This window comes from Oreochromis niloticus, linkage group LG2 (assembly GCF_001858045.2).
Source record: "Oreochromis niloticus isolate F11D_XX linkage group LG2, O_niloticus_UMD_NMBU, whole genome shotgun sequence".
NCBI classification, from domain to species: domain Eukaryota; kingdom Metazoa; phylum Chordata; class Actinopteri; order Cichliformes; family Cichlidae; genus Oreochromis; species Oreochromis niloticus.
The window spans coordinates 21,968,868-21,995,672 of record NC_031966.2 but is presented as its reverse complement, the minus strand read 5'-3'; the positions used below and the strand labels follow the sequence as shown (position 1 = coordinate 21,995,672).

Genomic DNA, 26,805 nt, shown 5'->3' with positions numbered 1-26,805 from the left:
TTCCATGCTGGGAACCTTGGATCCCAAGAAGAAACAGGCGTGGAATCAGTCCATCAGTCATTTGGTACACGCATACAATTGTACGCAGAACGAAGCAACTGGGTACTCACCCTACCTGCTTATGTTTGGCAGGGAGGCCCGGCTGCCTGTGGACATCTGTTTCGGAACCAACAATCAGACACACAGCAGTCTGACACACCACCAGTACATAGCTAAGCTGAAAGCCGATTTGCAACAAGCTTACCGCCTAGCGACAGAGGCTGCTGACAAAAGTCATCAGAGAAACAAGAAAGCACATGACAAGCATGTGAAAGAACAGACCTTGGCACCCGGAGACCGAGTGTTGCTAAAGAATTTTGGTGTCACTGGAAAGCACAAGTTGAAGAATAAGTGGAGAACTGCACCCTACATTGTGCTTGACAAAATGCCCCATCTACCAGTATACAGAGTGAAACCTGAGAAGGGACTGGGGGTGGAGAAAACAGTGCATCGTAACCACTTACTGCCTATTGGGTATCTGGTGAGACTTTCAAATGATAGTGAACCAGAGTTGTTTGCTCGGCCGGTCACACGATCCCAAAGGGGACTCGGCAAGGCTAAACCGGTTGACAATCAGGGAGATGCAATATCTTCGTCAGAGTCGGAATCCGAAGATGCATGCCTGACACAATTCCCATACATGGGTTGTGAAAACCTTCCGTCACTGTCAGAACAGCTTTTGAGGAACCAGGGTCAAAGGCCAAATGTGTTGGATCTTGAGAGTTCAACCACGGATTTGGCAGATATTGAAAGAAATCCAGATGATCATAATCCTTCAGATCTTCATCTAGACCCTGAGGCAGTGGCAGTGACTGGCCCAGAGGAGGGAACCGAAGAGAGTGGGATGTCGCTGGAGGGAGAGGAGCATCCAGTAGGCCGCCCACAGAGACTAAAGGGGCCTGTGGTGAGACTGAGTTATGATGAACTCGGTCAATCATCAGATCAGCCTGTAGTGGTTCTGAGCCATGGGGTTTTGGTGGGAAGTGGCATTTATAGACATGCACGAGATCACACTTGCCAGACTTCATGGTGTCACCCACTAGCGCTATGCCCTTCCTGTGTTAAGTTAGGGCTGGACTAACAAAGCTCAGATTTTTGTGTTTATAAATCTGTGGGGTTTGATAGGGGCATCAAACACATTTAGAAGGGGGAGGGTGTAGCCCGGATGGGAGTTTGGGAATGGATGCAATGTTCCCATGGACTTGAACGCCACAGTAGCATGAGGTATTCACAGTTAATTTTGTTAATGTGATGTAACTGTTCCTTGAATGAAATTTGCCCTGTAATAAGTCACAAGGTAAATGCATGTATTTAGAGCAATGAAACTGTTATGTTAATCATAAAGTACTATGTTATGGTATGTGACTCTGAAGAGAGTTGAAATGTTAATCGGAGTTCTGATTTTCTAGAGGCCCGTGAAGGTAGCATAGGACGGGACCTGTTTTTGTTGCGGAGAAGGAAGGGAGGGGCGCACGCGCGAGCTGAACAAAAAGGAGAGACTCGGCTAGTTTTGACTGCGGTCGACTAGCGGAAAAGAGTGCGTGATTTGGAGGTTCACCGGGCTAGAGCTTCGCGGCAGAGGCGGGCGAAGCAACCTTTCGGTTTGGCGGTCGCACCACTGTGAGAACCGTGTTTCCAGCTGCAGCTGTCGGGCTGGAGGCTAGCTTGGACCTGCTTGGCTGCGTCACGGAGGCGGCCGCGGCAGAGACAGCATCGGATCCGCCGGGAGAGCGGAGAGTGGATTTAGTTCGGGACTGGAGGACGGTAACCTACCGAGCAACTGAACTGTAAGTTGGATTTTCGTGCTGTTACGGGAAAGAAGAGGATTTTTCTCTCCATCAGTCATCGTGAGCAGCAAACAGGCCTGCAATCAGTGTGAATGTGAGTGTGTGTGGGGCCCATGTGTGAACAGTGTGTATCTAGTGGATTTATATAGCCTAGTTTCGAGTATATATTAGTGTGTTATGTGCCAAGAGGTGATAACATAAGTTGTATTGTTTAACCTAATTTCAAAGGGGAATTAGTTCATTTACCCAGCCTTTTTCATTTGTTTATGGAGCTGGATATCATTTGAGTTGAGCCGAGAAAAGGGTGTGTTGTACATTATTTTTCCTGCCTTTACATCCAGTAAACTTTTTGTTTATGTTAAAGAGTTGTCTGGGGTCGATTCTTTTATTGCTGGTTAAGTTTAACTTGCAGGTCAGGGCTTACTGGTAGTTTCCCTGATTCCTGTCTATACCAGAACCATTCGTGGTATCTGGGCTGTAACGAACCTAACACCCTGCCTAGGGGGTCCAAACTGAGGTACGTGGGTTTAGACTCAGTATAACGGGTGGGGTGCTACAAATAGAACAGCTTCTGCTTACTCTAACTCTTAAATTACTGTGGGCAAATCTTTTCTGTTGGCACGTAACCAGCATTAGTTATTTTCACTGGACCAGCTGACCAGTCAAAGTGTGCTTATTCATTAATCATTACTTTCATTTTTTGCTTAATGATGTTGTTTGGCAAACTCAAATAAATTGGTAATTTCACAACTGCCTTTCGCCCACTCTGCAATCCAAGAGCCTAGAAGAATTCAGGCAGCCCTCTTGAACTTACACTCACGCACTACAGCTGGTGACACAGGATGCCATTTAAGTTGATGGGGGCTTAGTGCTTCAGATTGCATTCAGATTCACTTGTTTTTTTTTCCTGACCATAAACTTCATCAGAACATGCATGTTCTAACAGGCAGAAACACAAATGGACACACGCATACATAGCTAGGATCAATTTAAGCAGCTTATTGGGCCTTTTCAGCACAATAGCATGAGATATTTAACATGACAGTTGATGATATTTACCGACAAAGCTTGTTACATCTTGATGAGCTTCACATTAAGGTCTGCACACATATCACGATTCAACTCATTATTTCAGCATGCACAAACTCATTATTGCTAATTAAAAGGATAATTGCATGCATCTAGGACATTAAATTCTTCCAACAGCCATCAAGAAGGTGGACTAGGCCCGTGACTCATCCTACAGAGTTAATTGGTTCAGTCTTTGCAATTCTTTTGCAAGAAACTTGCATGCATCTATGCATCAAACCCATTTACTCTCAAATGAAAGCTCCCAAACATCCTGGTCCCACGGTCATGGCCATATTATATATTTTTTAAATAATGCATGTGTCATTTAGTAAAATTATTTTTAACAGAAAGACTATAGAAGTTATTTATAGTACAAAACTTTATTAATGTACAAATATTCATAAAAATTCTTTAATATGAAAACATCTTTCTCCACCTCAAACAACCTGATTATTAAATGGTGATGTATCGATGTTCATCGATGCTCCAGGCCTGTACTGCATTGACTGAGGATCTTATTTTCAACAAGCTGCAGTGCCGTGTTGTTGTGCTTTTTATCAAATATACATAAATCCTCAAAAAAAAAACTGTTAAATTGTTATCCAACCCATCTATATTCTTGGTTCATTTATACCACACCTTTAACCTAAGCTTTCAAATTCCCATGATGTACACAACAGCCCCGGGCTCACAGTCTTCCACTAATAGTTTAGTGCTTTTAGAAGCACAAATCACTACCTGACCACAATTTTCAGATATTTTAGAAAAAAAAGCTTAAGGTCACACTTTCAGGGGCAAAAATGTCAAAGTATATAACAACATATTAATTTGCACCATGTGTTTAGGATCTGTCTTTCTTCCTGCAGTTTTGTCCATTTTCAACATCTCTGCCCTTCCATATAATAGAGTTGAATACGATTCCATCCTAAATGTGTAAAAGTTATGTTATGTTTATAGTCAAAAAATGCCACTGTAGCTATGGATTCGCGGATACCAATTTAACTTTACTGACATTTTGTTTTTCATCTGCATTTATGTAAAGAGTTACAACAGCTTCAGTCAATTTGACACCAACAGGAATAACAGTACCAAAAGATGCAAGAGCCTTTTAAAATGAAGTCTGTGACTTTTATCAAAAGTTATCAAACCAGGTAATACAGTTATCAGGAGTGCAGACTGAGTGTTATTATACATTATATGTTCTTGTTTGTTAGATAGGAAATGAGAAAGAAACCGGGAAAAGAAAAGAAACAAGATACACTCTGTACGACACAAGCACGTGTCTTGTCTCTGGAGGGAGACCAACACACAGAAATAGAAGAATATGAAAGATTATTTCAAACAAATAGAATCTCAGTAGAAATAATTGGGTTTGTAATTACTAAGACTTTATCACTTCACTCGGCCTTATGCCCACTCCAAATGTACAATCTGGATAAGCAAATGGATGGTCATTAATAATAATAGCGCTATTAAAACCCCTTGGTGTTGCACTGAAAAGAGGGATGCCATTACTTTCATCGCAGCTCTGGCAATCGTCATTTGAAGGAGAGACAACTGTCTAATTTTCACAGCATTACAAAAACAAGACGGCATTTCAACATCCTCCTTCCTTTCTCAGGGCTTACATTTTTGATGCTCGTCTTATAGTTTGATGATGACTACTGATGTGTGAACTCCTGTTGTACTCAAACGCTTTAAGCTGAGACTGATTTCTGAAGAGATGGAAATGATATGACAACATCTGTGACTTCACTGGAAAGGGCCAGCATTTATCTGAATCAGTCTGAAAATGAACTTTGTAAGCTTCAAATGCTGTTTGATTTTTTTTCTGCTTTTATCAGGAGGAGCTAGAGTAAAATCCCTGGTGAAGATGACATTGTTACGCATTTTCTACTATAAACACTAAAAATTTTGATTTCCAAAATCAAACAGTCATGCACCAAAATGGTGCAAAGTTTTTCAACAATAAAACGATCCCACTGTTACAGTAACGTGTATTATACAGGGATCCATGACAAAGAGAATATAGAACATTTAGCACAGCTAGAGTTTAGCAAGAAGTTAGCTTGCTAGTTTCCCTCTAAAGATGACATACCACAATGTGACTCAAGTATTTCTGAAAAAACTAAACACACAGCAGTACAATAGCTTTGGGCATAGAAAAGACAGAAGGCTAAGTAGCACTGAGGTTTAGAGTGTTAACGAAGTCGAGCTAGCTGACCTGCCATGTGGTGGCTAGCTACAGTGCTATGATTACGCTAATACAAACACATGAGCACAAGGAAAATGTACAACTCTAAGATGAGCCCATCCACAACATGAGGTTAGTAATTAATACGTTGCACTTGCTATCAAAAAGTCTTGATTCTTAATGTCCTCACATGTTAGTTGGCCGAAGAGTTTAAATATTTAATATCTGGAACATGCTGAGGATTTTCACTGGCAAGTTTGACCACTGATTGATTACTTTGCAGGGAGGGGCACGTCTTGGAAATAGGGCTGATACATCATTATTTCATGAACTGATAAACAGACTGTCCTTGCAGCCAAAGGGATGGCTGAAGAAGTAATTAAAGTATTCCTTTGTGGCAGTAGAAAAATGACATGTGTTTTGAACTGGAGAGTTTGTCCAAATTAACTGTGAAGAGGCTCTCCAATCCAACTACTTCTGTCGTGTACGGTAAAAAAAAAGCTACGCTGAAGTAAACAGTTTGTAGGGGCCTCCTTGGAATTAATTTAAACATGGCTTTATCGTATTATGTTAAACCACACATTGGGATTAGCACCTGTATTGTTTGGTCATCCTCAATAGGCATTAGAACCCCTGAGAACTTTGACTTGTCTGACAAGCTCAGTGTGGATTTTTCCACTGAAATACATTATTTAGGGCAATTCTCTGTTGCAAAAGATACAAAGCCAGATATAAGAAGTGGCAGAGTAATTGTTGCCCCTTTTTACTTCTTAAAACAAATAGTGCCAGATGTAATGAATGGCCTTTTTTGTAAAGGAGACAATGTGATGCAGATAAGAAGGGAGCAAGGTTGTCCATATATACTCTAGACTAATTACTTTTGATGCATTTACGGAGACATTCCTGACAACGGTGAGTCTCTGAGCCACATACGTATTTATCAGCACTTGTGGGACCTATACAGTTCCTCGCCTGTAATCCATCTAGCCTTGTCTTCTCTCGACCCCTTTTGCTTTCCTAGTGTTTGACCCATTGTAACTGAAAGTAATTGCAGGCAGAAAACAACATCTAATGATTACTTTATCTGGGAGTCTGAGAGAGAGTGAAAAGTCACAGACAGGTACTTTCAACAAAAGGAGGAGGCCTTTTTGTTCCCGACACACAATTTCAGACAACAAAGAATATTATTGACTTGGCAGAGATTAGAACACCAAAACAAATAACAAAGCACAGAGAGAGGACAAAGTGCACAAAGAGAGAAAGGATCTCTTGAACAACCAAGTGCCAAACACTTGCTTCTCTCTTTTTGTTGCCATTGATTAAAAGTATGTTGTAGGTAGAAACACCCATTTCTCCACTGAGAACGTACAAAACAGAGAGAATGTACAGGCTTAATTTAATGCAAATTCCTTTATCTCCAAGTCACCTTTGTTGTCAAGAACAAGAAAAACCCTCAAATTTTCTATTTCGCCCAGCATAAAGCGTTTGCTAAAAAAGCAAGCCCCGACATCAACAACCACGACTGTGTGATTTCCATCAACAGAGAGCACAGTCGGGAAGGTAGAACACAGAAACAGTTTTCTTTCACTTGACTTTTTGTGTGTGACATTGGTTGATTACATCTCCTTCATTATGTCTGGACCACTATTGGGCCTTCCCACCCGAGGACAAGATGCCGGTGTCACCATCAACACAATCAGGCCTGGCCAAATACTCAGCATGGGCCAGATAGATGAGAGGTGCAAACACCATAACAATCTGCAATCAGCGCTCATCAACACAATGACACACAGAGGTGGAGGCACAGAGTTTCTATGGGGGGTAGAAACACAAGACATGCTCATGTAGGTACACACACACACTCTGATGCTTTCATTTGAAAATATTCTACAAGGGTAGCAATTCATTTTCTTTTTTTGTAAACCTGTATGCTCTGGATGAAAGTGCAAATATACTGTACAGGTGTGCTGTTACCAACAAAAAAGCAATACATAAATGTATATTTATAAGACTAAAAAAATTGGATCTACCTTAAAATTCATTGCTCGTGGATGAATGTCTGAACATTTCCATATTGTGGAGATAATGTGAAGACTGGGAAATGGAAATAAAGCATGTAAAATGAAAAGGAAGTAAAAAAAAACATTACTGGAGAATTAAGACAGAAAGAAAAACAGGCTGATTAAGTGGGACATAACAAAGCACTCTGATATTTGCAAAAAGATTGGATTGTTCCAGCAGGAATACTATCTAAACAATCATGATTTTTAGGAAATGACTTTGATCTAAAAATGAAAATGCCACTCATAACACTCTTAGCTTTCGCTTTAAAATCAAATCAGAAGCTGATTTGAAGCATAAGCAGGTCCTCAGAATCAAATCTATTATGTAAGAACTGGATATTTTCTGAAAATAGCTAATAACTATGAGACCCCTGATTCACATGATGGGAAAAAACCCCAAAAAACAACTAGACAGACAAACTGTACAGCAGCCACCGACGTGCTACCTCCTGTGTCGTGTAACAAGCAAATTCATCACACTGACCCATTGCCCCCAATTATTATGGAAAACAAGAATGAATCAAATTAACATTGAAGAAGCTCTCCAGTCCAGTAGCCTGTCTGTATAGCCGATGGATACAACGACAGGAGAAGAGAGGGTAATAAACAAGGTGCCACTGTATATGCTATATATCTTGCAGTCATTGATGATTAGCTCTGTTTTCCCTTAGCCATACATTACGGTTATTGCCTTCATGGCCGAGCAGATAGGAAGCGGATACAAAGACATTGTGAAGCCCATCTTTCAACTGATAACTGGCAGGCTGAAAACCACTCAGCACCACAGGCTGCATGTTTTCAGTGCTTGAGTAATCTGGACATGCTGAAAATTGTAATCTCTTATATGACAAAGGTGAGAGGAGGACCTGATGTTTTTGTTGTGCTCTGCGAGGATGTCAGTTTATTGTACAGTGAGGTATTTTTGAGGGAAATCAATCACTCTGTTATCAAAAAGGAGTCTCTCTTCAGGAGTCAGCAGCCAAAGTCCTGGTGTTTTGTCCTAATAGGCAATACTGAAAATGTGTAATCTGTTTAAGGTGTCAGTATCAGAGGCAGACACTCATGCTGCCCTTTTCTCCTGCCTTTTCACTCTGCAGCTTTAAAATATTTTGCAGACAGCTTAGGCATGAATGGAGGCTGTATACAGCGTTAGTGACAGTCATTAGTGATGAGCAAACTTGCATTTGCAATATCAGTGTGTATGGTAGCATGGTAACGGTTTTAATATGAAGGGCAGACTCTCCCCAAATCCCCCTGAGCATGTACACTTTAAAGGTTTTTCCTTTTCCGAAGCACCACAGACCCTCCTCCGGGGACAACTATTAATTTTTCACTGAAACCTCCCCTGAATAATGAATTCTGTCCTATTTATACGCTGTGATAAGTCCACTGAATGTCTAAAAAGGGGTTATCGTGAAAAGGGTAAGGCTTTCAGAGAAAGACCTGTTCCTGCTTAACATGTTTAATTCATCTGCATCGCCATGTTCTTGAAAGCAGGAGAAAAGTCATATAATGTATCACTGGCAAACATGAAAGCAGACACAAACGGCACATTCAATAAATCACGGCTTTACTTTTACTGTTTTGATGTTGACTGTCACAATCCTCCACCCAAACACCAGTCGCTGAAAGTTCAGATGTATGCTTTTTACTCCTCCAGGCCCTGGCTGACAGATATGCTCTCACTAAAATCACAGAGGTACTCAGTGGCTTGTGTTAATGTTTCTGTCACAACGCACTTTATTTGGGGCGTGCTGAGTGCAGACATTGTCAACTAACGCTCACAACAGAGAGAGCGACAGCCACAGATAGACACGTGGAGGGGCAGAGCGCGTGGAAAATGGCAGTTGCTGAAACACAAGCAAAAGAGGTGTAAAGTTAAGTCCATAAATAATTCAATAAAAACTAGAACATGACTTCAAAATCTGAAAAAAAGAGCAACCTAAAATACTTTTGATACTTAAAATAACTGTTTCTGTCGTGACTTTATTACTCCAGGAAAGAAAAATGCCTAATTTTGTTGCTAAACCATTCATTACAGTCTCACTGTCAGATCAAATAACCATAAGGCTGTCTCAATAAAAGAAAGTGCTTCAATTAATTGACATTAAATACACAATTAAAGATATTACAAGTTGCTACTGACACAAATTAACTATAGCACATAATAACAGTGTATAGTAGGAGTCAACACATAGTAGTGTGCAAAAGTCTTGAGTTACCCTTTCTTTATATCTTGCTTTCAAGGAGCCAGGCTTTGTTGGATTTTTTTAACTGTTATTATGCAATAGTTCTCCAGGCTTTCTGAAGTTTTTCTTTGGAGATTGGCTTTTTCACTTATTCTGACATTCGGCAGAGATGGGTACGTCGGGTTGCTCTGCAAGCTAAGTTAACTAAGTTAACATCAAAGTAAACAGAAACAATAATATGATGCTATTACAATATGCTGTTACAGACAAGCAGCATTTAGTTTTTTTAGCATTGCATTTAATTGATATTATCAGCTCACCACAGTCTTGCTTTAATTCTCATTTTCCTCTTTCCTTTTTCTTTTTTTCACTCCTAGAAGGGTGACGATGCCGGTCCTTTTCACTGATTGGCATCACTTGTAATGGGAGTGAGTGCAGTCAGGTGGGGCACCCTTATGGGGAAATTTTGGTTTAGCAGTGGCAGCACATGGGCAATCCATTGCCAGTTTGTGAGGCGCTTCAGACTGCCTGTCTACCTGCAGAGAACGTCTGTTGCCTGATGGGGGCAGAGAGAAAAATATGTGTTACCACAGGTTTGTGGGCTACTTGTGCTGTTGGTGGTCCATCAACCATCAACTGTATTTGATTTTTTTTTATCTTTGATGTTTTTTGTGCTCTTCCGATTCCTGGAGAACTTTGGCGTCACTTCCTTTCGGTCCCACAAGCACATGTCAACCAATCAGCATTCAACTGACGCATCGTGTCATCCATGTTGAGCACTGTACATTTGGGGTTTTATGGGACTGCATGGGATCACATTAGTGGTGATAGATTATAGACCTTCTGTAGGCAAATATCTCCACAAATGGACACAACTGCAATAGTATAACTTAGAATCAGACAGTTCAGGTGTCTCTGACTGTCATTACAAACTTTGCACATTGCCACTGCTAAAGTTTAAGGTTTGTGAGCCCTTGGGGGCTTCCAACTGGCCGGAGACTCTAGGAAGATGCGTGCCTTACTCGATGGCACGTGGCGCCTCTGGGAACACTACCAATCTATGAATTGCCCTCCACATTACTGAAGCAGTGTGTAAGCAGACAGAGAATGAAACAAAAGTCAGAAAGCAATGTCCTCCAAGAAGCCTAGAGAACTGTTCCTGTAGACTTCTTAAAGAAATTATAAGAAAGCGTGCCTAAGAGAATTCAGGCTGTGAGGAATAAAGGTGATCACACTAGATATTGACTTTAAAGCTCTTTAAAGTAGTACAGGCCCTATGCCTTATGTAAAGTAGGTTCACTGATTGTATTCTGTCTGCAGTGATGAAGGCAGTCCTCCAGTGGCTACAGCTTTCCACAGAGGAGAAGACAGTTAACAGCCACGTGACTCCTTTGCGCTACAGACTGCCAACATCCCATTGACCTCACTGTCTTTTATACTGTTTAGTACTGTGTGCTAACTTGAAGATATTAACATGCCACACCTTTGATTTTTCATTCACTCAGGACACCATCCTCTTTGTATTAAAAAATGTCCATGAAGACGGTAGAAAAAATGGTAATGTTAACACACTTCAAGAATTACAAGAAGTACAGGTAGTTTGCCACAGAAAGTCAAAAGTCTTGGATGTCACTAACATGTCTGTATGTTTATGGAATTATTAAAGTAATTGCCAGCAACCCCCGGCTCATCGATACAATCACCCCGGCTACACTGACATCACTATAGCCGGCTCTATTCGGGGCTTTATTCTAAGATACTGTGTCTGCTTGTGGGCATGCACGTATCTGTGCATGTGTGAGAGCGAAACAGAAACAGGCTCTCTCTTTGTAATTCAGAGTGTGAAGGCACCAATACCCATCTCTATGATAATTTCCTATTCACTATGAGCAAAGACAGCAACACTGATACAATTCATTTCCCCTTTATTAACTGGTGCGGAAATGTTGGACCCAGCAGAAGTGACTTCTGAAGTCTTTCGGGGCTGTAGGGTGGTCGAGTTTGTTTTACGGCTGGGAAGAGAAAGCTGCTCATACAGGGTGGCTGATTTTAGGGGTCCGGCATACATAATAGTGTATCTGCCAGACAGAATTTTAGTCTTCACTGAACATTTAGTGGCCTCTCGAATCTACATGATTCGAGTGAAAGTGTATCAGTTCCAAAAGTAGACATGCTTTTTCAAAAGAAAAAAAAAACATTAAACTGCCCAGGTGTCTCTATAAATCTTTCACAAAGTTTCGGTATCATTTGTGGTGTTTACATTCCCTGTTTAAGTTTCATGTGCGACATCCAGAGGCAAGTCCAGTCAATCACAGTGACATTCAATTCACTAGAATTGATGACTTGCCATTTTTATCTAGCGCTGATGTCCTTTTTATTTGTCTTCATCCCTGACTTGTCCTCTCTCCACTCTGACATTGCTAATTATTTCAAACTATCAGGTAGACAGCTTCAATTTCAATTAAATCTCATCTTCTCCGTTGACCTTGGGGTGGAAAACAGGGTTGCACTCGCAGCCCTGAATAGTTCCTCTGGAAGTTATGGGTGTCATTTAAGATTTAAATTCAATTTGAGCTTGACTTCAATGAACACACAGTGAGACAGAAGTGTGGTCAGTATATGTATTCCAGTAACACACTTAATGTGATAATCGAGAGGGACCCAATTAAAGCTTCAAGGCATAACTGGCTACTCCAACACACCCTGGGGCAGCTAGCAAGGACAGATTTACAGCCATACGCTGCTAATCTAGCTGTCTAGTAAGGGGTATGAATCTTAATGCACCGATGTTAAGATGACATACTACGTGATGGTAGTTTTTGCTCACAGTAGTAACAAGAATGTAAATGTAGGTTTACCAACAGAACAGTCACTTGCATCAAACTCTATACATATATACAGTATAAATGTATTATTGAAAAAAAATTAAATTAATTTAAAAAAAATCAGCAAAAATAGCTACATGCAGTTGTAGAGCCTGCTGAGAAAAAAGAAAGAAATGAAAAACAGAGACTAAACAGAGGGCACCATGTATGTAAGAAAAACAATTACGTGATATTGACAGCTAGTGCAATCAAACGCTCCCCTGCCAGACTCAATGAGGTGCCAATCAACTGAGTGTCTCTGTGTCGTGTTATTGCTGCTACTGCTGCCTTTCATTTTAGAGTCAGAGGAGATTCTGGCGTAGTGAATCATCAGTCGATACCTCAGAGCTGACGGTTAATGCTGATTGATGACATTCAATCCCTTAAACCAACTCCCCAGCATGCCCATCACACCCCGGCTCTCATCAGTAATAAACAGTAAGGATAATAATAATAATAATAATAATACTCAAGTAGTATTGAGATAAAAGTATAGACGTAGTGATATAAGTCTTATTTTAATTAATACTGTACCCAACTACCATCCTCCCCCCATTTTAATGACTTTATTGCTGCTTTTTGCCAGAAACGGGTTCCTCGGCGAATATTTACAAAAGGTCATCCATGATTAATTCAAGCTATAATTATAAAGATTATTAAAACAAAAGACGAAACACCGGGTGCTTTCTCCTCATTGTCCAATGAAATACTGTGAATTCAAATGCCATCAGAAGAATGGCATTAGCCAACACAATGTGCAGGCGCTGAAGAACAACTTAGTACACACATGCAATTAAAGTGATTCTATCAAATGTGACATTTCTATCATCATAACACTCTACCTTGCACTCCTTTTGCCTTCACCTGTGGTGACTTGCTCATGACTAGAATAATAGAACAAGACCACTCCTCGACAGAGAAAAAGATAATTTCTATCTAATGTGAATTTGTGTGAAACATGACGATAGGAGCCTGTAATAGGCACTTTCTAACCCAGAAATGTCAAGCAGAAGGAGGAACATTGCAACAAAACATAGGTATGAAATGGAATTGGTCAGGACTGTCACCCCTAGAAAGAACATAAAGTGATTCTCTCACTGTTCTACGGTCTTTGTCTCTACTCTGTCTGTCTCCATTTCGTGCTATTTGCGCTTCTCTGCCTTCTTCTTGCTGTTTATTGTCAGGACGATTTCAGGTGGTCTGATTTATTAAATCACGCTTTGGAAAAGGCAACTTTCCGTGCTCGTCTGGATACAGTCTAAAAATATATCTTATGCTCAACCTCATCCAAACATGATCTACTATAGTTTGGAACAATTCTTGCATTGTCCCTTTCACTTCTCTCCCATGCTGACTTTTTGTGGTACCTTTCAGTCAACACCATCCAATATAAAATATAATAACTCAACGCTTTACTAATTTGCAAGCATGTCACCCAAATAATGTCTAATTTAAAATTCAGTATGGAAATTTATTCACACTTATTATTTTACCATTACTTAACATTTAAAAAAAGTTTGTTTCTGTAAGAAGCAAAAACGAATACACAGCTTTCTATAATATTGTTAGAGATTAAAACAAGCTGCCTGCACAGTGCTTTGAGACTGCAAGTGATGTGGGCTCGCATCCCCTTGATTCCAGTCGCCCTTTGATTCATATGGACTTATAAAGAGCAAGGTTGCCCAATTATCATTTAAAGTGGTTAACATGCCCCAGCTGGCATTTCTTTCCATTTTCATCAAAACTATTATTCATTGTCATTATCAAACATGTTGAGAGCCCACGTTGGAGTTGGCTGGCTATATTGCACATCTTTGCCTCAAGTACCGGTAAACAAACCTAAAGCTGGCAAACCCGAGTGGCAATATGGGAAATAATCATTAAGAAGCAGCTTCCTTGGAGCCCTGACCCGTCAAAAACAATTATCAAGGATTCAAATGCTATAAGAATGTGAATCACAGTGATGTTCCGTTTCTGACACCTTCTCTCCCTCCACTCTTCATTCCATCTGCACTTTGCAGTAAACACAACAAAGAATTGTAAACTGTACTGGCAGAAGAAGAAAGGATATTAATTTTTCAACCTGGAAACTGTAAACTGAAAATACCTGTGAAGTGGATAATTCTGTCTGGGGGAGACATGTATTTTCCCCTTCCTTGTGTCAACACAACTTCTTTTGAGGTGTGCAGCGATGTCTGTATGGACCTGATAAGTCTCTTATTTTCAGGAAAGAGTAATTTGCAAAATGCAGACGGCTGTACACAGACTCTCCACATTGTTAATTAAATCATTCTGCCTTTGATGTTTTCTCAGGTTTTAATGGGAAAATAACAAAATTAAATAGGATGCTGTCTTCCCTCCTAGTGAAAAGAATGATCCATGGATGCTACATCAATTATTGAAGCTGAAATACTGTAAATAAATTAAATTAACCATAAATAAACCAGCATGACTTCCTCGTGAAAGCCCAGTATTGTTTTTCTTTAAAGCTGTCAAGACACTGGCTTGTGAAGGCCAGCATATATTATTCACAGCTATTTGCAAATCATACCTGTTGCCAAATGATCACGGACACTACGTTAAGGGAACAACAATACGTGGATCTGATTCAAATAAAACATGGTATTTCGATGTAACCGTATTATTCGAAATCTATGCAGGAGATTAATCAAAAAAGGACAAACTAAAAAATAAAAACATTAAAAAAAAGAGGTCGCCAAGTAGACGCGGTGGTTTGGAGCCTTATGATTATGATTATATTCATCAGAATCCACCTTTCAGCCTTTTACAATCTCCTACAACCTGTCTCTTAATTTGATCAATAAAGATGAGTTCCTCTCCTTAATGAAATCTGCACTCAATCACAAGTTTGGCAGCGAAAAGGTCAAGCAATAAAAGGAGATTTTGTTTGTAGAGGGGGAAAAAAAGGCACTGCCTAATTAGTTTACTCTGCTCAAAATGGGACAGCTAAACAGCAGTCTTTCTGAAAACTATGATGCAATCCATTTTGTTTAGTCAATAGCTTCCTGGGCCACAAATATGCTGGGAGTATTACATGGCGACCTTTGCACTAATCAATCCTCTAACGCTTTGTGTCTAAAGAGTAAAGTCTGCAAATAAGGCAGAGAGAGTGTGTTTTCCAAGCAGGGTCAAGCTGATAGCACAATACAGCCCCTAAGGTGTTGATGGCAGGCTGATTATCTGAGCGGTTAGTGTTTTTACTCTGACCTCTAATTACTTCCAAGGCTAGTCTTTGAAAAAGCAATTATGAGCTGGGCCAAACTCTACATCTCACTTTAATGGTTCAATAATGTTAGAATTTATTTGTTCTAATTTGCAAAATGTCAGCAATAAGCAGACCAAAAAAACAAATAATTAAAAAAAAAATCATTTTCATTTTTCCTCTACAGTGTGCCACAGGGTCCATGTTCCATTAAAAATCAAATGTTTCTTTTACAGTTTAACCTAGTATTAATTAAATTTAGTCATCGCGTTTGGATCTGCAACGTGTGCAACTGCAATCAAACATTCACACAACATGCATCCATATGACAAAAAAAAGAAAAATAAATGTAATTTGTTATTCACTAATATGCAGACGGTTTAATATTTGGCTTAATGACTAACCCTGTATTTGTAAAATATAAAGTTAGTAAAACAGTTATCTCAAGCACAATATGGGATGCATGGACGCACCCAAGGAAGTCTCTCTGCATTTAACTGCCAGAAGAGGGCATACGCTGTAGTCTCCCTCAGTGAGTCATTTCAATGTCTTGCTGTGTTAAGAAGTTACTTGAGACCTTTAATGCCGCTGCTAAGCCCTCTGATGTGCTATATGATCTGGTGCCTGTGTTGCAGAGTGATACCAACAATGCATGCTTACAAGATGCATCTATGTAACACTGCACAACGAAATAGACATAAATTCTCTCTGGGATCAAGACATGTGCAATTGCTGTTGTTTGTGTTTTTTAGCTATGCTCAAACAGAAAAAGTGTACACATAAAAAGAACAGATTAAATCCTTTAAGTTGCATGATTATTTGTGTAAAGTGCGTTCACCGTGTAGCTTATCCACCCACTTCCATCTTCAAGTTCAAAGGCAAGCGCTGCAGGTAAGGTTGGATTATTATAAGCGATCTTGTAATATTATGAAGGTATGAGGCACCTGCCTAAATGATATGTCCTGCTCCTGTCTAGCCACAGTTGTCCAAAGGCAACTTGACAGCATGGCCCCACAGACAGGCCCAAGATTAATGATTTGTGACAGCTTCAACGAGCCAGGATATGAACAGTCATCCTGCAGCCATTACATAAGTACAAACAGCTGTTGTTTCGGCAGAGGCTGTGATTTCTTACTGTAGCTGCTCCACATAGAACTGTGGCGGGAGAAGGGACCCCTGTCACATACAAATAGGCTGAACAATATTGTGGGGCAGCAGGGTTTACGGAGCAAGTGGCTGCATCACTGGTTGCAATTTCAATAGAGAAGGACTTTTCGATGTAGTCATTCTTCCTGTGGTCCCGAAATACTGAGATTGAGATATCTGAGACATATGTGGAAACAAGTAACTTGGTTTATTTGGTTCATACTGATGGCTTTGAGCATTCATGCCAATTCCTGTTGTGCAATTATAACAGCCTCAGTTATGTTTGGCGCTAATTCTCCTGCTCAGGCTATGTTGTGATTAGCATAGGCATGAATGGAGCTAGACTAAACCTAGTCGGAGAATATAGTGAAAGGCCTGCGATTATATACAACATTATTCCTTTTCTATTTCATTCTGAGAACATTGCCTTGTTCTGTAACAATAGGATTGAGATAGTCCCATTGTAATGAAAGCCTATTTTCAAACCTAGTGAATGTATGCAACATGACGAACCACTTTGTTTTAGAAGACAAAGGAGAGACTTGGCCTTGGCATGTGCTTTCTGATACGGTCTGCTTGCTATTTCTAACTCTTTTCTTTCTAGATCACCCTAAAGAGGCATGCAGAGGAGCTTTGACTAGATGAAAACAGTTTAGGGTTTGCTTTGCACGGAAGGAACGAATGCCAGGTTGAATCCTTTTGAATGACCAGCTAATTTGGTTTGTTAAACCACCAGTAATCATGAGCTGTTATTCAGCTATTATATTACAGAAAAATAAGATTTTTATTTAACAAAATGTCTGTTGCTACATTGTAATGATACATTATTACACATCTTAATTTACTTTTTCCAGGAAGGCTGCACATTCTAGAAAAATTGTGTTTAAAAAAAGGCCCCACAATCACCTTTTGTACAGTTCTACATCATATTTGCAAAATGTCATTGCATGTCTGCATGCACTGTCCTTGCTTAGGATTCAGCAGATGGAACCATGGGATGGAGGTTATCAGCCATCCCATTCCCCTCTGGACTGTAATTCGTTGTCGACAATGTGCTATGGACCCTAAAGGCCTGCCATCTGCTTACTTTTGCTCCTTCCAAAGGTGAGAAAATTCAAACTCCCACCTGGTTGATGTTTTAGCCATCAGGCCACCTCGTCACTAGTGCCAATTACATGTCATGTAATAAATATGATACTTGTTTTCAATAAAGTAACTCCGGAATGTAAGTTGACAGAAAACTGTTTGCCCTTAAAATCTCTGTGTATTCTGATTGGTGCAAGTATTTTTTCCCCTTTTTGAGCTTTTCTGAAAATTCAAAACCTATAAAAGGATGTAAACACACCTTTTCCATTAACAATGAGCCCCCCCTCCCCAATATAATGCTAACAAGAATGTATGCATTCTAAGTTGGTTTTTTTGCCTCTTTTTTGAGTTGACTCTTGATCTAAGCAGAAAACAGAGCAGTGACTTAACAGATACACTGTGTCCCAAGGGTGTCTTTATACTTAAATATTGAGCTCTTATCCTAAGCTTCCTGCATAACACTCCATACATCATCAAATTGATCCAATAAGGAAGATTTAAGCCTCAGCTCCGATACAGATCTCTCATTCTAAGGTCAGTTACTGGGAGCCAGAGGTCACGGGTCACCTGCCTCCTCACACCTGCCCTTGATGTATCCCCAGCACAACTCCCTGAGGATCCAAGTGATTCCTATTCTGCTGATGAGTTAAATCTGCTTGAGCCACAGAAATCCACAGGATTTCCATTGGCCTTGTCTGCTGCTGTGTAGGACAGCAATCGTACTTCTTAGCTACATCAATCAATAACTACACAACATGCGCACAGCATGTTGCTGCTGATGTAGCCAATGCACGACGTTCTAAGTTTGTCCAGCAAACCAAAGTTAATCCTGCAAAAACTCAAGGTAATTCATCACGAGATGGATTATTCTGGGAAATTTTGACTCTGCATAGACACATAAATTCCTCAGGAGGCATAATCTTTTTACACTAAATCACTCATTCCCTTGATGCATAGATAGGGGGAGTGGTGAACTGTGAAACCATACAGTATGATGCAGGGTTGCTAAGTATAGTGCATGCAGCCCATAGAAGTTGTGGACAGAAGGTATCCCCTGGGCGCTCAGAGAAATGCTATGTATGAAATGGAGCGGCAAACTTCCTCTTTTTTGAAATGAGGCATTATGTATGCATCTGAGGATGTTTGTTAAAAACCCTTGTCTGCTGTCAGGCTTCACCTCCTTTCCTAAGCTCAGAGAAGGAAACGTAAGCTGTTTACAAATGCAGTATGACAGGATGGATACTGCTAACTTAAGTTTTGATGTCAAAACCTGTCACTGACATTTAACAAGAAGAAAAAGCAAGTCAGAGCCTGAAAAAAAACAACTGACATGTGGATGAAAATAATGCTTAACTCTGGAAGTGCTACAATGTATTTGTTCAGAGTAAACAAAGCTTATGCTAAGTTGTGATCCTATACTATTTTTATTTAGTGCTATAAGCTTCTAATTATTTAGTGGAATGGAAATAATTATCTCTAGAGAATAATAATGACTTATATTAGAAATAATAAGATTGTCTTTATGTGTGGGCAGACTGTATGTTACACTGTAGAGTCCTGCTATAATTCTTTGCCACAAATACCACTGTTTCTTTATGTTTTTTATCCACCTATAGCAGAATGTATACAGGAAAAATATTGAGTTTGGTGAGAAAGGCTTTGGGCTGTTTTGAGTTCAACTGGGAATAGATTTTTTTCAAGGGCAGTGTGCAATCATGGAGCTGTGTTACTCCCTATGATTGCCAGACCACTGGCAAAATGTGCAAACACATACACACACATGCACATACACACTAGCGTGCACACACACACACACACACATAGATGTGCACATGGCATCACTGTGTGAAAATGTGACTTCACAACATCAACAAAATATTCAGAGGGAAGATCAGAGTGCAGAGACATCACACACCCAAGTCCAGGTGATATTACCATTTTTGTGCATCATTCTGCTCTTCTCTATGGCCCAACAGTTGTGGCCCATGCACTATGGATTAGCTAAATCTGTTGTCAAGGCAACATGATGGATAAAAACAAAAAACAAAACAAAACAACAACAACAACAACAACAACAAACAAAATTAAGAGGCTTTTACAGCTAAAAAAAAAACTTCTCGATATGAAGCTCAGAAAAAGAGGTCACTGTAAAAGCAAACAGAGAGCAAGTGGAATATGGAGACAGATTAATAGATTCTGATGTGTTGTTTCAAAATGACAGAGCAATACAGTGTTGAGGAATCAGAAACCTTTTGATACAAGCTAGCATACAACATAGAACAAATTTCCCACCTGTGGGACTAATAAAGGTCATCTTATCTTATAAAGGTCATCTTAATTTGACTGTCCCATGCAGAAACAAACACAGGTGTACTTCACTGTAAAATTCATGATTTATGCTTTGCACTGGAGTGAACTGTGCTCATCGATGAAGCTCGGCTCCATTTGTTAACGCTAAAAAAAACACTCAACTTCAATTTCTGCTAGAAAAGCTACATTTCAACTTTTCAATTAAGAGCGGCTTTGGCTCAGGTGAAGAAAAAAAAGCGCTTTGTCCACCAGGATGGTGAATCAATCCGCAGCTCATCCACTCTGCATATTGAAGTGTCCTTGGGCATTATACAAAAGCCAAAAACTGCACTTTTGTCACTGGTGTGTGTGTGACAGAAAATGAACTCTGTGTTTAGCTTTGTGTGATTGTAGCTTGTAGAGGAAAGGAATATCTGAGTGTCTGATGAAACTCGAGAAAACGCCACACAAATTCCATCTGTTTATCTTACATGACACGCGTTGTACTCTGCTGCGATTGTTGGAATCACTCCTCTTTATAAGTTACAGTTTTTTGTGATTTTTGAAATTTTCTCCAACTTTGTGATTTGTGCCTGTATATATTTTGATCGCCTGTAGTGCTTTGGAGTGTGTGAGTGTGTGTGTGTGTGTGTGTGTGTGTGTGTGGGGGGGGCCTTAAATAATGAAAGGGAAATAACTTCAAAGAGATTAACTCATCAGCTTTGGATAATAATGAAACAATGAGGTAGCACATCATTTTCTTTTCCTTTCACAGCCACTGTATTAGAAATCAGAAAAGAACATGTAGAGTGATTTCATTATGTTTTTGTCTCTCTAGCTGTCTTTCACTGCCATTTCTAATTTTCTATTTTTTTAGCACTCTTTTGTTAGATGGAATAATTCAGTTCAAGGGCAGTTTACTAGCACCCACTCAACCACGGTTGATCTTCCATCACTGCCAGCAGCAGTGAAAAGCCAGGGAAGAAGTCAAGGAAGATCATGAGCCTTACTGCAAAGAAAAATATTTGTTTTCCCTTTTGACTTATAGTAGCAGCCAACTTTAGTATTCAGAAAGTCAGCGAGCACCTTATGAGGACCAAGCGTTATTAGAGAATCATACAAATGTGCCTGGACTGTGAGTGTAGTATGACTTCAAGCTTGTTAAAGGGGCCTGGTCAAGTTATGTCAGATTTTAACAGCCATTCGCACAGATTGGCCTCGCCGGCATTCTGAAGGCCCATAAAGCCTGATTCATCACCCCTATCACTTGCAGAGGGCATGCTGAAGGCAGGGAAAGAGCAGCTCTCAGGTATGCTAAAGTCATTCATGATGGAATCTGTCAACTCTGCAAATGGCTCCCTTTCACCCCGCTGCCTAGTGCATTTTATCAGCCCGAAAGAGTCGGTGACAGAAACTCTATTGAACTCTGACTGTCTCTCCACACACATTATTTTGTTCCTTTGAGAAACATTTGTATTAGGACAGTGCTAGATTATCAGTCAAATTTGGGCCTGGCATGAGAATAATAATAAGAGCTAAGTAGGTAATACTTGTCAAAACCCCGAGTCTCATTGTTTGCCAGTAGTATCCCTGCTTGGCTCTTCTTTTTCACCTTCCCCCTAGTAATCATAATTATATTGGGAAATTCTATTTGTTGCAAGGCTGCTGACAACCCTTGAGAATGGAAAATACAATTTAATAATTTGCTGCTGCCGACACATCTTCAAGCACAGCAGGATTCAGGGGCAGAAGACAACGGGAGGGCTTTAGAAGCATTATGGATGCTATTGGATCATTTTTTGAGTGACAGATAACAAGCTTGGAGGCCCAGGGAAGTTCTCCCTAGATGAATATAGTCTGCTTTGTGCCAGTTAACAGATATGTTTATTCTTGTCATTAAAAACAGTGAAAATGTGAAAATAAAATTGATTATCCACAATATTTTCATTGTGTTTGCTGAATCAATAACTGTTTGTTTTTTTTGTATGTATAAAATATTTATCATTCATTCTTTCCCTTAAAAGCTATTCTGTCCCAGATTGTAACCACAAATGTGCTAATACGTAACCCAAATATATGTGCCATTGATATCAAGGATGAATGCAATTTTTTTTGTGCTGGAAAATTGAGTATCGGAGTGTGGATCTTGGCATACCAGCTGCTGGGCTGCCTCCTTACATTCTGTTTCCCTCCACTAGTCCAATTTCATATTGATGAGCTCTGCAGCAATTCAAATTGCATGTCTTCTTTAAACATTTAACTAGCAAAGAGAGCAATCACAGTCTTTGCTCAAATCCTGCCTCTGTTGAAAAATGCAAATGCCACTGCTGTGAAAGGAAAATCAGAAACTAGGTAAGCTACCTGAAGAAGTTCAGATTTTCCACTTAATAAAAATTGGCTTTGTCTTACATGCATAACCCAGCCTGTGTGTTTAGCCAATTCACATGATGGATCCTTTGTAATTCACCTTCCAATAAAAATCAATAGTAATACTGATTTGTAACTTCACCATTTGTTTCAAAATAAAATTGCAACTTGCTCTCAAGGATTTGCTGTGGTGCATATGTACTGCTGAAAGGATAATAACTGCATATAAGAAAAAAGCCTTTGTCTAATATTTGTGGAATCCATGGATATATTGACAGTGTTTTAGAACAAAAAGTCTTTCCTGTACCATCCTGAGATCACATTTGTTATTTTGGGGTTTTTTAAGCTAAGGTTTGCATGAATTATTTAAAAGAAAAGTAGAAATGCTGCATTGCCACAAGATTGGATAACAAAATATTACTACCCCATGATTACTTAGAAAAAACAACAACAACTAAAAACAAAAATCAAGAACAAATGGTTCTCTCAGCATTATTCTGTGATATAAGTATGCTAAATGTGTCACATGCCTAAAACTAAATGAGTTCAAATTACAACACTAGCTGGCCTGAGAAAGTGAAGCTCACACAGTGCTGTTGCTTTTGAGGTAAAACTACACTTGAAACACACTTGGATCAGTGTGAGCAGTAACAGGAGCAAAACATATGGAAGAAAATACACTTGTGAAATAACCTAAATGGTTGGGTCCATTTTCATCCTTGGCTTTTATAATGCTGATTCTAGTTGCTCCCAAGAAAGCTGCTTAAAAATGATAATCCAGGGAAGGAAGGGAGGATCTCCACAGACCTGCCTCAAGCCTGCTTCCAAAACTATTAAGAAATATTATGCATCCTTCCATTTGAAACCAGCCTCACTCTGCCTCTTGCACACATTTCCTCCTTTATTCTTTCTGACAAACAAGTGTTGGAACAAAAATATAAGTACCTGTAAAATACCAGATTCATAAGAAATGTTTTTTGTGGGTGAGTGACCGATTTTCAAATATGCAAAAGTTTTCAGCCACCCTTTTTTTATTTTGAAACATACACCAAAATACAGAAATACATCAAAAAAACACAGTTTGGACAATTCGGATGAACTTGAAAGTCAAAATTTACTATGACTACCTTTATTCTTCAACACAGCTTGACCTCTCTTTAGCAGTGTTCTTGTAATTTCTTTAAGTAGTCTTCAGAAATAGTTATCCAGGCTTCTTGAAGGACATTCCAAAGCTCTGCTTTGGATACTGGCTCCCTTTTTTGTTCCGTTCTCTGTCAAGATGTTGGCATCTGTGCGTTGAAGAGGCCAATCCGTGACTGATAGTGTTCTACTGTGTGTTTTTCTATCCATGTATGCTTTTACTGCATTGCTAGTGTGTTTGGGATCACTGTCATGCTGAAAAATGAAGCCATTGCCAATCAGATGCTTTCCAGATGGTATTGCATGGTGGATCAAAATCTGATGGTACTTTTCTGCATTCATAATCCCATCAATTTTAACAACATCCCTGAAACTGCTAGCTGAATGCAGCCCTAAAACTGTGACTGTCTTGCCGTGCCTCCACAGTATTTTACAGATGGCTGCAGAAACTCACTGTTGTACCTCTCTCCTGACCTGCTCTGTCAGTGATTTGAACCACACATTTAAATATGGATTTTTCACACCACGAGACCTGTTGTTGCTGATTTTCTTGTGTAATTTTGAATACATATCTACATCCACTGTAGCCTGGGCGTCTAGTCTAATGGTCCAGTTCCCTCAAATGTTTTCAGGACACACTGCAACACATGCAAGTTTTTTGTTGTTGTGTATCACCCATGTGGTGGAAAAAATGTTGTTTTATGGCTGTCATACTTTGTTTACTTTGAAATTCTTCATTCAGCTGAAGGAAAGGGAACAAATGGCATGCTTTTGCAGCACACTGCTAGCAACAAAGTGCCTAAACATACAATTTAAAATGAGTTCTTTGCTAAGTTGCCTGTTATGTGTAGACACAAGATGGTTCAATCTATAGGTCTAGTGGCCTTCAAGAATTAAAAATCAGTGTTAAGTAACTTAACATTGACATATGAAGAAAAAGAAATTCTTCTGAAAATATTGAGGTTCAACATTGGACTGAAAATGAGAGAAAAAATAGGCAATATCGAACAAACTTTCAAGATCTTTAAAAAGAACTATTGTTAAAGCTCACTTAAAATTGCAAGACAATCTGGCTCCTTGAAGCAAAATGTCTTTTTTATGTTACTGTATGTATTCTGCTACCTAACCAACAATGGTGTTAGTATAACACAAAAAGTCCCCACTTTAAACACAGGACGCCTGATTAAGTACAAATATTTAAAAGATTTTACAAGAGTTGCTCTGCATCTGGATGAACCTAGAAAAATTTGAAACTACAATCACACATTTACTACACAAACAAACCAAATCCCAAAACAGCACATAGAAGAGATTTGGTTGCATGCCTTTCAGCTTTATATCTACTGTAACTGTGCCACTGGCGAACTGGGGGACTGCTAAAATACATGTAGGAAACAGTTTATACTCAGTCAGAGTGTTTTGCAGATAACCAGGGGTGGTGCCAACGTGGCATAGTGTAGAAACTGCCATGAGTTGTCATCCCAACAGCAAAAATAATTTATTTCTAAAATCTATATCTAAAAAAAAATGTGAAACAGTGCCAGAGAATTCAAAAAGAAATGAATTTCCCCATGAACACATAGATTTTGCCCTACATCAAATGATTTTGTGCATTTCCACATCTCTGTAGCGTGAATATTTCTAATAATAATCTAATCTAACAACCTTACTATTGAGAGATCCACTGGATGTGGATGTTTACTTCGACTGTGAAATGTTTTTGCGCCATGTTGCATTAAATTGTCTTAAAAGTTTATGTGCATACTTTTTTAAGTTGTCTTAAAAATGTATGACCTTATGGGTACTCGAAGGCCTGTGATGTGCAGTATTTCTACATGAAGAAAAACATTGTCAATTTATTAATTTGAATATCTGACAAATATGTGTTTTAATACGTGGTCTGCCACACATGCAACCTTTTTTTGACTCCCATCTAAATTGCATAAAAAATGGCATTATCTATGAAACTATGAGCTATGGTGATCACAAGGACGTTGTTGAAAGCTTTTTCATCTAGTAACAGCCAGCCACCTCCAGCAACCACTCACCAACTGATTTGAGAATACGCATTTTTCACACAGGACTAGTTGGTGCCAGGGGGATCACCAGCTAATATAATATAATATAATATAATATAATATAATATAATATAATATAATATAATAAGTGTATTGGATTTAGTGGCTAAGTTTAGGAAGAAAAAACTAACTTCTGTAAAACATGGAAGGACAGAGGGAGTCAACCCACTCCCATGTAGATATAAAGCATTCACTGAAAGATAATAAAAACATGGCAAGTCTTATTTTGAGATGATAATAGATTAATGAACAAACAATTATAAATATTCAATTTTAATTGGTACAGAAAGGGAAGAGCACTGTCTTACCCTGTATTATCAGTAATTTGTGGATTTACTTGGTCAGTATGGGTTTTAGTTTAGTTTAAACACACTGCTTTGTCAATATCCATCATTGCTGAAATCCTTATAGCACACGCAGTGTTCAACGACTCCTTTAATGACGGTCTCTCTTGTGGCATATATGTCAATTTGTCTGGTGATTTATTTGTTGGCTGACTGGCCTGGTATCACCTAACTCATTCAGGTAGACAGAGTGTGTATGTGTGCGTGTGAGTCACAGTGGGAAAAAGAATGAGAGAGAGCGAGAGAGAATGAGAGAGACAGCCTATGCAATGCAATCATACTTGGCCTGCATCCACTCACGTTGTAATGGGAAAAGCAGTGTGCAAGCAAAACTCTCATGAGAAAACAGGGAAAGATGAGAAAATAAGTGGGTCAAGCACTAGGCGTGAGGGGCAGGATTGGCGAAGAGGACACCAGTGAAATCAATGCACATCTCAAGGCTTGCTTTGGTGGGATATCGAACACCAGAAAAGTGTACTGTGGTGGTAAACGATGGGCTAAAAGCTGTAGGTGCCCTATCTGAGTTTGATTATCTCGTTCCCAAGGTATTCGTCGTCATCATATCTTGCGAGATAAGTATCATAATAGTTGTGTATTTTTGCTGTTACAGTAAATGCTACCCAAATTGTTAGCCATTATAACGCTTGTCTCCTGAGATAGAAGCAATGATACTTCACGGGCATCCTGGTGTTAAAGAAGCTAATTGTTTCTGTCAGTCCCTGAGCAAACATGAACCGGCCTTCACAGCATTTAGCAGGGACATTCAAATACAAATGGCAAACAAACAAACAAAACCAATACAGTTTTAACGTCTGACCTTAACCTTCATTCATTTGCATTTCCACATTCTAATTTGACACATTTCAGATTTGTATTAATGAAAATTGGTCTTTCAGAGGAAACTTGGCAAGATACTTGCCCATTA

At 39.4% G+C, this 26,805-nt stretch overlaps 1 protein-coding gene and 1 long non-coding RNA gene across 5 annotated transcripts in view; both read right to left on the bottom strand.

Annotated features, from left to right (window-relative positions):
- Positions 1–26,805, bottom strand: part of pcdh11 (protocadherin 11) — a 186,001-nt gene that overhangs the window by 13,768 nt on the left and 145,428 nt on the right. The window lies entirely within an intron of this gene.
- LOC112848218 (uncharacterized) lies at positions 8,300–9,887 on the bottom strand. Of its 2 annotated transcripts, none has more exons than XR_003222226.1 (3): positions 9,664–9,887; positions 9,377–9,547; positions 8,300–9,004 (listed from the first exon to the last, which is right to left on the bottom strand). It is a non-coding gene; the product is annotated as an uncharacterized LOC112848218 (long non-coding RNA). The 2 variants fall into 2 exon arrangements; XR_003222225.1 differs by having other exon boundaries at positions 9,377–9,538.